Consider the following 7,836-nt stretch of genomic DNA (forward strand, 5'->3'; position numbering starts at 1 on the left):
GAAGACCATGCCAGTGCCAGGCTGAGCGATGCGGTGCCCATTGGAAGCAGGCCCATTAGAGAGGGAGACAGATATTTATCTAAAGGCAGGACGATGGTGCATATATTTATCTATGTGAAAGCTGTTCATGCGAACATGTGATACTGGAGGTTCTTATTTATCATTATAAAGTGCCACATTCTTACACAATCTGTAACTATTACACAAACTGTTCAGGAGTCAGTTCCCCATTTTCAGACTCGTGTGTGTGCATGGCACTGTGCAAAATATGAGTAATGTTTTTTTTTCTTTTTTCCTCAAATCATGCTTTGTGACATTTGTTCCAAACAGCCTCTCCCTGTGTGTTTGGCAGATCAGGCAACCCTCCCAGCATTTCAAATGTTTGATTTACAGATTCAGTATTTGCAGAGCTGTTGCACTGTTACGGCCGATGAAGTTTACATGCACAACACCGCTGTTTTTTCAAGGCTTTGTAACAATTTGTTAATGTTTGAGCCAAATACACAACAACTATATTGGAATTGAGACCGTACCTATTGGAGATGAAGAGGTGCCCTCATTTTGAAATAATGCTGGAGAGTCTGTGTCTGTCTCTGTCTCCTAACACAAAAATCTCCTTGAGGACAAACAAACGTAGCACTGTCACTTTCCATTTAGTGTTTTCTTTTTGCCTCTAGACACGTAGTTAAAAGTCATGTTCTCTGCCCACCTGAACCTGCATGTTTAAAACAAAGTAAAAAAACAAATAAAAGTCTTGGAGGGAAATACAGACAGAAAACTAAATGTGAAAAAGCAAAGAAAAAGCATCAGGAGGTTAGCCAACTAATAAAGCATTTGTTCCCAATTTGATTACATTTCTGTTCGTGAGAGGAGGTTTACGTGGAAGGGAGGGGAAAAAAATGAGTTGCATCCATTTACCATATGATGTAACATGATTATCAGTTGTTTGAATCAACGCTGCCCTGATTTTGAGAGATTAGAATTCAGCATCAACAACATCAACGTACAGCCTCCATTTCGCCCGTGATGCAACACAGATTGCTGGGAAACTCATACCAACTAATTAGAGATTGAGAACAAGGGATTATGAAATAAAAGAGTATTTGAGGTGAGATGGGAGGTTGCATGTTGTGATGGATGTGCAGATGGCATAAACTGAGGAAGGGAACATCTCCTCTTTCACAGAAATGTGTCCTGCACATACAGAAGGAGTAGCTGCAGTTTGAGGGAGGATTACATTATGCAATCTCACACCTGGGTGCCCCCTCTTGGTTCAAGCAGCCTTGTACTGTTGAACATCAGTTGGGTAGAAAGGGAACAGATAGCCTGGTTCCAGACCTCTGAATCACTGCCCATATTTCAGACTTTGTCGAGTAATACATCTTTTGAGCTGTCAAACATTGGTGTAACTAATGCCATTAATAATGACTGTATTCCAATTAGCCGATGACAGAACCAGAGCCCTGCTTTGCATGCTGGGTAATGGGGCAACTTACCGACACACCTGGATGGAACAGAGCCATCACTGATATTATTAGGCACACTTGTGCTTTTCCCGTTATGCTAAGGCTAAATGTCTGCTGAGAAATGGCTTATTTAAAGGTGCTGTATGTAAGCGTTTTAGTTTAAAACATTCAGAACTTTACTAAAATATCAACAGAATGTGTGAAGAAATAACAGCTTTGACATTGTGTCAAAGAAATCTATGCACTGTGTTGCAGAGATGTCTACTGAAGTTTGCATGCTGACCAGCCAGCATTAGCCTGTTCTGAATTTAACAGTGAATGAAATGGTAAATACAAGGATAGCTGAAGCTCTTGGAAAGTGACCACAACCACCATCACCACCACCCGCTCCCAGCAACAAATGTTTGGCAGCAAAGAAAAAAGTGATAGAAATAGAAACAAAACAAGGGTTAATGTTGGTGTTACTTTCCACTGCTGGAGACAGCTTTCCTCTAGACTGGTGAGTAAACAGCTATTAATGCTAATGTTAGCTATGTAGTGATAGCAAATATATACTTATAGCACCTTTAAAGAGTGGCTGTTTCCTCTCAGTTTATCATAATATAACCATAAACACAGGACCACATGTAATAGTAGTTTTTTCTATTGTATAGTTCTGTTCTTAAACACACAATAACTGATTTTTTGGCCACTTGAGAGCAACAGAAATAAGCTTTGCATACAACACTGACATATGACCTTTTAAGTTGATATGAGTAATAAACAGTTGGCTATTTACTTACATCTGTAGAGATACAGAGCAACATAAGAATTTGTTTGCATTTGTGTTTCTGTTCACTTGGACTTGATGATATCCAATATTCACTCTCTTTTAGCTCTAGTTTTGGTCTCTACCAACTAACCAATAGTGTATAAAGTACCTAAAATTCATTACATGTTGACAAATTACTGCATTAAGTAATAATATTCAATTATAAAATATATTATTCATAATCTATATTTATTCATAATATAACAGTCTGAAAGGAATGTTTCTCATAATAAATACTTTTGATACTTTCACTACAATTTGTTAATAATACTTTTGTCCTTAAATGCAGGACTGTGATAGAGTCCTTTTAGACTATATTTCTACTTTTACTTAAGTGTGTGAATACTTCTTCCACCACTATATTTGGGATATGACATTTACACTGAAAAACCTGGCTATACCCCGTATATATTATATACATTATCCAAGTTTGCGGTCACTGTCTTTGACTCGTTGACACCTCTGTCTTTTCTGTACCTGAATATCTGCATTACCTCAGCAGCTGAGGATGAGCCCAGTTTGGTTTGTGGCAGCTGTTGCATTTCTGCCGGATTTGTAACAGAGGGCAAGGGATACAACTTATCCTCCACACGACATCATTGTCAGAGTTTTACTTTCGTTTGTGTGTGTCACTACATCATTCATCATCATTGCTTTGGATTTGTCAATCTTCAAAATTTTATTTCATATCAGGCGGGGGAGAAAAGGGCAGATGATGTAGAGAATAAAAATTAACCACACTGCCTCCTCTCTCTATCTAACCTCTGAGGGAGAAACAGAAAAACAAACATATTGAAAGACATTTAAGAGGCCATGGATGATTAACTCATCTAACAGCTCCATGTTCTCCCGTCACTGTCAAGTGCTTTTTATTGTGAGGGTCACATTGTCTGTCTAGCTGGCTACACTGACACTACATACAAGTTTCTGTCCTCAGGGGAGAAAATAGTTAGAGGATCTGTCAACTTTCTCATAGAGAAGAGGGAAACAGTTTAGTTTGGTAAAGTTAGCTTTTCAAACATTTGGGTGGGTCTGAATTTTATCAGAGTAGAGTTGCATACTGACAGATGGATCAGATTACCTAACCCTCTGTTCTCTAACTTTAGCAGCCAACAGATCACAAATACCTGGCCCCAGAGCAGTTGTTAGGATTGCTTCCCACCGCCTGTTTGTGACAGACGGCTGTGCTCAGAGAAGGCACCAGTGATCCAAGAGGTGGGGCAATCGAGACTGCACCAGCCAATCACAGTGAGGGGTGGAGATGCGCTTCTACCCGGCAACAGGCCTAGAGGATCTCCCATTGCTTGGTTAGGCTCAGGTGGGCCAACAGAACTGCCTTAGGCCGGAGAGAAACTCAGTTTGGCCCTGTTTTGTTACATCAGTCATTGTACATGTCAAATGGTGTGAGGTTAGACTCAAGCAAAAAAAAGAAATAAAAAATAAAATCTGGGCCATTTAGAAAAACACTCTGCCTGAATCTATAAAAATGCTTTTAGGTTTTGACTGGAACAGCATTAGAGTATGAGAGTAGCCTCTGAATTAGACTTCAACAGTTTCAATCAAGCTGATGTGTGTTTTGTGTTAGCTGTGTTGACACAGCAAAGACAGGAGAGAGAAAATGAGGCAGCAAAAGTACATATTGCAGTACATGAGAGACAGTTATCGAAAATGTCAGGAAGGAAAGAGAGGGAGAGAGAGAGAGGTTGTGTTTGCACAAGCAGTTTTTCTCTCCAGGAGGCCCTACAGTGCATTTTTAGGAACTTGGCAGATAGACTGGCAGAGTGAGTGAAACATTAACACTCCTCAACCTTTGTTACTGCCAAAGGAACTACACCTGGATCCAAGACAAGGAGAAAGATCTCAATAGTCTCAAATAATATGTGGGTGTGTGTTTGTGTGTGTTTCTGGCTGTCCAACTACTGCCCATATATGCACAAAAGAAGGTACTGAAATCTCCAAATAAGCATCTTTCTATTTGCTTTCACCACCAGTTCGCCCCCTGTCTTCCCCTCGCATCGCTTATCAACAGTCACGGCAGCCCAAAGCACCCTTTGGTATAATCTTATCACTGCTTTAGGGTTTCAAGGTTTCAATTATAACTCTGAACTTTTCCATTACGCTCACTTTTCGAGAGATATTCTCACATTAAAAAGGGTTTTAATGCATGCAGAACACTTTGTCCTTGAAAACATGGCTCGTATGTTGTGCACGCCAGCACATTAACTTCTGGACCATTTGTTTTTGGTGTTGACACCTCTCTTAATACTGAAACTGTAAATCACTGAGCGAGGGTGACAGCGGTGACATTACCAATCATGCAATAAGGGAGACTGCTGAGCACACACTAAGAATGTGCAATCTGCACCCTATACATTTTGTGAATTATGATTTTTTTTTTCCCGCCCTTCATGCTATTGCATAACTCTTAGCAATGAAAATACACTTCATCAACACCAAGTTTTTTTTTTTAAATGAGTATCATTAGTTTAAATGGAAACCATGCAATTGCGTCAAGGCTGTACTCAGATTTGTTTTAACGTAGCAACAAAATTACAACTTTCCACTTTGTTGTTCTCAGCAAAAATGTCACTACCCTCACACAGTAACTATTAAATCAATCAATGGTACTCAGACCCAGTCGGCTGGAGCAGATACAAACAAGAATACAAGGAGAGGAGGGAGCAGGAGAGGAGCTGTGTTGCTCGGTTGTGTAGATAAAAGGCTGAAAGTACTTCACTGGGGAGCGCTAACTTGAGAATGATGGACGTGCCTGTGGTGCAAGGAGAAACAAGGAGAAATGTTCCCAAAGCTGACCACACTTATTTAATTTGTCTGATCCCATCAAGATACTTAAAGGGACTCAGCGAACTGTGTTTTTACTTTGCAGTTGGTTTTGTACTGTGACTAGATTACATAAAAAATGAAGCACATTATAAGCACTTCTTTTCTTCTGCTTATGTTAGCATGCTAACCAGCTAGCTCCAGGCTCGGCCAGTCTCATCACCTGCCAATAGTGGCTCAATGTGGCGTCCACGCCTGTAGCACTGCTCAATGGGTATATTATAACATCTTCTACTGTAAACGCTACAGTGGCTGAAGCTCTTTTCACCATCTTTCACCATCACCACCACCCGCTCCCAGCAAGAAACCATGATTGGTGGCAGAGAAAACTTACAAATAGCTCCTTTATGGTTTGGTTAAGTTTAAGGTTGCAAAACCACTGGTTTGAGTTAAACTGACTTCTTTGTAAAAGTTAAGGGATGACCTTGGTCATGCTAAAAAAAAAAGACAACATTGTTGATTGGTTGGAAACAGGAAACAAGCTGCACTTTCTGGTGTCAGTGTATGAAGATTTGTTGACCTATCCATTTACTTCAACCTCCTCTCTCTGCTGCTCTATCATAATGCCCCCTTACCTGCTCCTTAATCTGCTCCCATCATAATTACTACAGCCACTAAAGGGCTTTGTTCCACATGTAACCATATCTCATTTTGGGGGTGCTTGCTGAAAGTTTCCACCTATGTGGTAAAACTAATCATTGTCTGGCAACTGCCTGTGTATCTGGAGGAAGCACATAACCTGCTAAACCCTCCTGAGGCAAGCAGTGAAGCGAGCAGTGTTATGGACAGGGTAATTGGACATTCCAAATTCAAGGGAAAAAAGTAGGAGAGAAATTCAGCCAAAGGAATTACATTATCACCAGCATTTTTAGACAGAGTGAAAGAGTGTTACTGTAGCCTTTGATTAATCAGTCAAGTGTCCGGATACGAGTATGACAAGAACCCATCTACTAGAAATGCAGAGCAGCTGCAGGCTGTAGTCTGGCTATTCAAAAAGAATCGCAGACAGGCAGTCTGTGTAGAGAAAAAAGAGAAGATATCAGACAGATTGCCACCTCAGGGCTCAGAGTTTCCAGTAGCAGCGCTGTGTGCAGCCCAACATTAATTGGACCACAACATTGCTTCAAACTGCTTCCAATGCCAAACATGTAAAGCTCCATGACTTAATTTATGGAAATGAGAACTCTTGTGCCATCCACAAAAGTGTTAGTTTGACTCTCTCAGATGTTGGATGAATAAAAACAGCACCAGAATTCATAGTACTTCTAATCAGGTTGTGAGGGTGGAAATCAAAATTACATAACTTCAGTAATTAAAAAAAAAAAAAAAAAAAAACAGGTCCCGCCCTGTCTAAGGTGTTGCACAATTTCAAAGACCCTATTGTGTGAACGGGAAGGCTGGCAGCTTTTTCCTCCTTGTCCAAACACAGCATAGGCCTGAGCTTTAGCTGGATCCTCCACACGGGGAATATTTCAGTAGATGGGATGTGTGGTGGAGGATCACTTCCTAAAAATGCCTCCCAAGTGCAGACACAGACGTGTCCTTGATTTGTGCCTGCATCAGTTCAAAGTTATAAATGTGCACTTAGAAGAAGACCACAGAGATACTGCATCTGGCACTATGAAGAGTCAGGTCAATTTGGCGTTTCCTTGACATGTCTCATCTTCTTTATTATCTGTCATTACCGACCATCTGAATATAACCAAGGATAAGATATTAGACTCTTCAGGGGGCTCATTTGAGTCCAGCATTGAAAGCAGCTTGCTGCTGGCTGATGCCCAAAGGAGATGAGGCAAAGTATGCTCACTGGCACTGTTATTTGCATAGTATGTAGCATAGTATCTTGCCCTACAGCAAGAGTGTATACAGCTGACAGTGTAGGTCAGAAATGACTGAGGGGTAATGTTGATTCCTGGAGCTGCATCGTGTCTGGAGGAGGAGGAGAATAAAATAAGCTCAAACCCGATGGGTCTTTCTTATAAGTGAATTCAGTGATGACACCTCAGGGTTTAAAATTTGTCATATATCTATTTGATTTGAGACATATGTTACGACTGCTTTCACTGCAGCTTGCACAGCCCTAGCTGCTAAGCAGAAGAATGGCAACATGACCAGAATGTATCTGAAAGAACCAGTGTCATTGAAGATGGTGAATGCCTGTCTTTGTTACAGGGAAAGAAGAAAGGAGTTTTGGCTATTTATGCAAGCACAGCCCCATTTACCATTCAGTACATCTCTGTGGTTTATGTAACCAGACATGTTGATGAAATCTTCTTTTGAGTGTGTAACAAATGGCAGCTTGTTATGAGGGCAAGGCAGACGAATGTAATGTGTGAAATATTTGGGAGAATAGCGGATAAACCTAAATAACAGCATTTTTTCTACAGTGCTAATGAAAAATAAAGTGCATTCTAAGTCCATGGAACTACATGGAAGTAAATAGACTTGTCAAAAGACTGCTGCAACACGGTTTTTTTTTTCTTCCCCTGCCTCTTTCCTCTTTCACATCGACCAAAACAAGAAGTGCATTGCAGTGACTGCTTGAGAAACCCTGGCACGGCGGCATCAGAATTGAGGCCGCTCCTCAGGTGCCTCGTTGGCACTTTAACAAAGCGAGAAATTGCTCCCACTCCCCAATTGCAAGTGTGCGCCGTCTGATGCGTCAAGTGCCCCAACGTATCGATTATATGTTCAGAATTCCTGGAGGACAACAATGAC

This window comes from Lates calcarifer, linkage group LG11 (assembly GCF_001640805.2).
Source record: "Lates calcarifer isolate ASB-BC8 linkage group LG11, TLL_Latcal_v3, whole genome shotgun sequence".
NCBI classification, from domain to species: Eukaryota; Metazoa; Chordata; class Actinopteri; family Centropomidae; genus Lates; species Lates calcarifer.